The sequence below is a fragment of the Lutzomyia longipalpis genome, chromosome 2 (assembly GCF_024334085.1).
Source record: "Lutzomyia longipalpis isolate SR_M1_2022 chromosome 2, ASM2433408v1".
Classification (NCBI taxonomy): domain Eukaryota; kingdom Metazoa; phylum Arthropoda; class Insecta; order Diptera; family Psychodidae; genus Lutzomyia; species Lutzomyia longipalpis.
In genome coordinates this window covers 3467608-3474167 of record NC_074708.1, presented here as the reverse complement: position 1 = coordinate 3474167, position 6560 = coordinate 3467608, and positions in this window count along the sequence as shown.

Genomic DNA, 6560 nt, shown 5'->3' with positions numbered 1-6560 from the left:
AGGGCATGATTTTAACCGCGAATAACTTTTGATTGAATTGAGATATCTGAAAACTTCTGCCACCAAAAGATGCGTAAACTCAAAAAGTTTTATTTGCTTTTTATTTCAAGTCGATATCTTAAAAATTGTAACCGCTAGAGCAAAAAATGTAAAAGTTACCATTTGTATGGAAAACGATGAAATATTCTGGATTTCATGTCTGTTGATTTTCTCAAAATCCAATTAAATGATCCAAAGATCATTAAACAATTGAATATTTGACTAAATTTGAAATTAAGAAGCCTTTCCTGACTTTATGCGACCAAATATTCCAACATTTTAAGAATATTTTTGAGTTAAAGCAGATATTGTCATCATGGGCAATTCAGCGTTAATTTGACATGAAAAGCAGTATATTTTTCATCCATAAAACGCTTCTTTTCACGTTTTTCACTCTAGCAGCTCCAATAAAGCAAATAAAACTTTTTGAGTTTACGCACCTTTTGGTGGCAGAAGTTTTCAGATATCTCAATCCTATCAAGAGTTATTCGCGGTTAAAATCATGCCCTAATTTCCTGGCCACCCTGTATAATTCTATGAAATTCTACTTTCTCTCTCTCTTTTTTTGCTCAATTTATGATATTCTTCATTATTCGGAATATCTAAAAATATTCGGAATAAACAAAATATTTCACAGATGAATACCCCCTAAATTTATCAAAAAAAATGCTATCATAGCATAATCTGAGTCTTTAAAATCTTTTAATTCAGATCACTTTAATTTAAGATCAATCAGCTTAATCAGCCACGGCCATCGTGATAATTAAGACATGATTAAATGAACAATGGAAAATAATAATAAAAAAGAATAAACTCCGCGGTATTTTCTTTTCAATTGGCAACCAAATGAATCCCAGTGGCTGCAAGCCAAATATGTCTACCATTTGCTTATCTGCACAGCAGTGTGGTTTGTCTCGGTGTGAGGTGTATCGCCTCTCATTCTTATATTATTTCCGCCCAGACATTTTAGCCGAAAAACAGTAATTCTTCACCGCGACTGCTCCACGCAGAGTCAATGGGCGAAGGAGAGACCCCAAACACCAGTAGCCGCGGCCATCGGAGGTGAGCTGTAAAAGCTCTAAATGCCAGGGATTAATTTCATTTTGGCTTCTTTTTTATACCATCGTGCCACTCGATCAATATCTCCGTCTCTCTGTAGCAATTTGCATTCATTTTATATTGGCCACACCACCACCTCTTTTGTGAGCTCCCTCCGTGCCCGTCGTATGGTTCCCCCTAAGAAAAGATTCTTTCGTGAAATTTCTGCACCGCGCAGACACAAGAAGTTTTTTACGATCCATCAGCGGGGAGTGGGATTGCATGGCGAGATAATTTTATGATTATCGTGAAGAAATCTCCAGTGATAAACACCCACGTTTTTCGGGGGATTTTTCTTGAAGATCTCATGAGCAATGTCGCTGGGATGGGGTGGGGGAGGGGATTATGCTCTGTGGCACATGGGGCTTTACTCGCGGTAAATTGGCATGAGTGAAGCCCATCAAATTTAATTAACACTCACAATGAGTTGCTTGAGCAAGAAAAAAAAAAAGAAGAAAATATGACCATTTCCTCGGCGGGAGAAGGAGCTGTGAATCCACGGCGGTGGTTAAAGTGAGGAATTGTGGAGAATAAGAGAGATCCGATTGCCCGGATGGAGAGTGGCGTGGAGATGGTGTGGCCTCGCGGAGACCCAACGTGGTTATCTCGCGGTGCACTTGTTCAATTTCCAACCGACCTACGCACCACGATCGCCAGACGCGGATCTCGGTGCAACATACAAAAATCCGCCACATGCAAAGAGAATGCTCTCCGTCGTTATGTGGGGGTGCAGGGAGCTTACATGCTACATATATAGCTGATGCAGCTCCGGTACTCGATGATGCTTCTCCCAAAGTGACCTATTCAGCTTCCTGATGGTGTTTCATATCGCTCCACCACACTGTATGTATGTAGGTATGTAGCTTCCGTCACCGCACCTTGAATTTTGCACACAACCCTGCTCTTAGCAGCGCACACATTCCCCAACCCATCATCCTGATCAACACTTCGACAGCAAACCAAGTGCGAGAAATTTGCAGAGGTTGTACCAAGTCTGGTGGATTATGAGATTTTTACCCACCTCCACTAGTTTTCGAATAACAATTTTTTCTCCATTTTTTCTCTCAATGCTTTCAAGAGGAAATACACTGAAAAATATCAATTAATTAACGATGATTACCACAGCTTGGATAAGAAAAGAAAAATAAATGCTTTACCAAGGATAAGGACATTTAACAGTTTACCAAACTTTGACAAACATTTTGGTCTTTTCCTATTTTTTACAATTAGGAAGAAATTTTTGATAAGAAAGTAACAAATAATTGGTAATGATTGATAAAAGTTAATTAGTTAAAAATTGGTAAAATGTAGGTAATTTACAAAGAAAATCAAGAGAAACACTGAAAGAAAGTAATGTTCTTCCAAAAATACTAACTCATTGACAACACTAATAGGCTAATATTGTAGTATTAACCATTAACTATTTGTTTCATAATCAAGAGAAGAAAATACTTAATGGGCCTTATTCAGCGACCAAGAAATCCTTGAAATTGGCTTGAAATCTTGAAATTTCAGTACAAAATTCAAAGATTTCAAGGGTTTCTTGGTCACTGAATTAGGCCCAATAATTGGTAAAGTTTGGTAAATTTCGGTAAAAAGCTTGAACTCTACCACATGATAGCATTTAAAAAATCAATTTCAGCATATAAAATTGTGGTATTCAGTTGGTAAAAACTTTGGTAAAATATTGGTGTGTATAATCAAATTTTTGTAACAATCTTACCCCAATTCTACCAAGAAGATCTCTAGCGATAAATCTAGCATAATACTATCCTTTTATTGAATTTATTAGCCCTTGGAGGATTTTGCTGGCCAAAATGGCCAATTCGACTTTTTTTCAATTTTCATAGAAATAAATTTCTATGAGAAGTTTTGTGAAGTTCCATTACTTCAAGATAGTTTAAAGATAACTTGAAGATCATTTTCTTTTTAAGAGAAAATTAGGGTCAAAGATTTGAGGTTAGAAACCTCGGTTTCTAGGTGTTAATAAACATTTACCAACAATTAACCAAATATTTTTCCTAAGTTAAAATACTTTTTTTGATAAACTCAAGCAGAAGATTACATCCTCTACAACATACTTCTAATCCTTCTAATTATTCTAAAATCTTTAAAAAAAAAAAGAGAAGAAAAATCTCATTCGATTTCTAGCAGTGTAGCTGTGTTGTTTACTACACTCTTTGAAGAAAAGCAAAAAAAAAGATGATCTCCTGAGTGGGCTGATGGTAAAACACATTGAATATCACGAAGGAATTCACCTGAGGACCTGTTTGAGGGAATCAACCTGTTTTCAGCACTCTCGAAAAAGAGAACCCACAAACAAGATCGCACAGAGTCCGCGCGCCATGTGAAAGAACAAAAGGCGCGTATGATGCATTTTCTCAAAAGGCTCTCCTTTGGTGCATTTAATACGAAATTCGGGCGTGAAATTTCTCCAAAGGCGTAATAAATTGTAACATCCTTCCCCTGGAGCAGTGGCCATATGGTGCCCAATTCTTGCGGTTGGATCATGTTCACGCAAAAGATCGCGTCATCTTGAGACACCAAAACTTCCAATATATGTATGTATGAAGGTAGGTAGGTAGTGCCCAAAACGTTAATACAGGTAATTGGATGGAATTTAATACAGATCGGCAACAGGTTACTTTGAGACTTTCTTGAGCGTAGAGAGAGAAGTGAAGAAAAGACAAAAAGAAAAGAAGGAAGATGGTGGATGATTAAAAGGAGAGGAAAAAGGGTTTCTCTGCTCCCACTTTATTGCTTTATTACACTGGCATGGAGGTTTTTTGATGCGCGGAAGGGCAAATCTGATACCGTGCCCGCGGACTCTTCTCTTGTTTGGTGATGGAAGTTTTGCGCGCCAAGTTGGAGTGCAACCACAGTGTACCTCGCGGATCGCGATAGTGTTGTTGATTGTCGGGTGGAGGAAGACAAGAAGAGCCCATCCGTATTATATTATTTTCCCATCCGTACCGCAGAAGGAACGTAGAAAGAGAGAGAAAAGGTACGCAGAAGAAAAGAAGTAAAAAAAAGAAGGGTAAAAATAACACAGCTCGCAACCTCAGGCCAATTATTGAATTGCTTAACCTGCATTTGGATTTTGCGCGGATGGTGGTTGCCTCGGTTCGACATTCAAGGTGAAATGACAGGTGTATTTCCTGACCACGGCGGCGATATACGTGAGATTGAAGCTCTCTTTGCGTTCTGCAGCACACACAAGATATTTCCGCGATATTCAGCGCGTTTGCAAAGAACAAAAAATAGGTGGAGTTCTTATTGTCTCTCGATCGGCATCTCTTGTGAGCGCTCTCGATCTTTTTCTTTTTTATTATTTTGCCTTCTACCTCCACCTCCTGACCATCATCATCGTCATTTGCGTCGACACACGGAATTTATAGAAGATTTAATCGATTTTTTCTTCTCTCGCGCGCAACATTCTTTCATTCTTGTCTTCGCAGAAGGTCATCGGAAATTATTAATAATAACATATGAAATCTCTGACAAAATATCACCTGCTGAAACAAAGCCACACAGACTCCGATGATCTCGCCATGAAAGAAAAAAAATCCAACTTCGCGGGAAGGTGTTGGCGCGGCGTCTCCTAACTGTTCTGGAACCACAAAAGGCCACCACCGCGAACGTTAGTAGAATTTTATTTGGCTTCTCCCTCGAGTTGAGCTCGTTTTTCCCAGAAAAGGTCAGATCACGCGCCAATTGATATTGGAAATGTAATTAAGAAGAAGAAAAAAAAACCTCAATGAAAGGAAAATTCTCCTTGACAGAGAAAAAAGGTGAAGGAGTCTGCGTTGGTTTAACCACTGCAATGCTGCCAGTTCCCGCTATGGCAATTCCGTGGGAGAATCGCCAGTGCCTCTTCTTGTAGTTCTTTATTTATTTTTTCTTTAAGGTATAGCAAGCCAAAAGGTCTAAAGTCGTCTTTTGTATGTATTAAATTTACAAGAAAGTTCAAGTTAAACATAAGAAAATGATTTTTTTAAATTATTGAAATTCTCCTTCTAAAAAAATATCTTCCCGGAAATATTTATTATTGAGAATATATCAATTTTTCATTGATGAAATGACCAGAAATTACAAATGAATGAATCTATGAATATTTTGACGCAAAATATTAATTCTCATAAAATAAGAAAAATTATGTGATTTTATTAAAATTTCATATTTGAATATCGCTTTGGAAATTAGAAAAAAAAACTATCAAGCTTAAAGTTCAGTGGGTGGATTATTTAAATATAAAATATATTTCAGGGGGTGTCAAACACCCTAAAAGTTCAGGCAGATCAGCTTATTTTTCTTTAAAGGTTTGTAAGAAATACAAGGGGGTTTATCTGGACGAAATTATTCGGATCAAATATCAAATCAAATATAAGTCTAAGCCAAAAACTGTTAAATTCAAGCATAAAAACACTTAAATCAAACTGTAAAGTAGTAAATTCAAACAGGAGAGGGATGGTACAAGAATTATGGGAACTTGAAGACATTTTAGAGGGATTTTTGAATTTTTCTTTTAGAGAAGAATTAAAAAGAAATTGCCTTAAATGGCTAAAGGATCTATCCAATTGTGACGCCAGAAAAGACTATTTGTGACTCAAATATCTTATCATGACTCAGCCTTTGCATTTTTTGACTCAATTTTTAACTTATTTATACTACAAAAAACCTAATGTAGCTGCGAGTTTTATTTTAAGGACATATCTAATTAAAATTTCGTATTTTAATTTTTTAAACGATTTGTCCTTGTAGAGTTTTCAAGAGCTAACAAGATAGCCAAAAAGTAGTAAATATAACCTTAAAAAAAAAGAAAAAATATAACAAATTATTATTTTCATTTATTTTCATGGCTTCAGCAATATTGTGAATTGCTTAGTTAGTATGCCTTCAGCTTCCTCACCTATTATGACGTGATTCGCAAAATTAATTCAAAAGTTATTTGACCACTGATGATGATACGCAGAGTGTCGAAAGCTCTGGCAAATCAAATGTTTTAATTGCTGAATTGAATTTTACCCGACGCTCACCGGAGAAAATTCCACAAATTTTCAAACAATTCATACTTTTTACGTGGCTTTACTACAATACATTAAAGTCAAATTAATTTGAACAGCATGGAGTAAGATTTTCCCAAGGAGTTCCCTTTAAAGACCTATAAATAAGGAAATCACCCGAGAATTAATGTAAGGTGTCTCGTGCGGTTAAAGATGATCTGAATACTTAAATGCGGAATGAGTAGTTCCGTTGAAATGTGGGGTGAACAGCCTGTTGTGCAAAAAAAAAGGTATATTCACGACAGACCACAGAAGAAGTTATCAAGTTGCAAATCTCACAAACGATCGCAGCCGTGTCTTTTGCACTTTTCAGTGTTGAACCTTTTTGGCTGCGGCAATGGATGGCGAAATGGGCTCTAA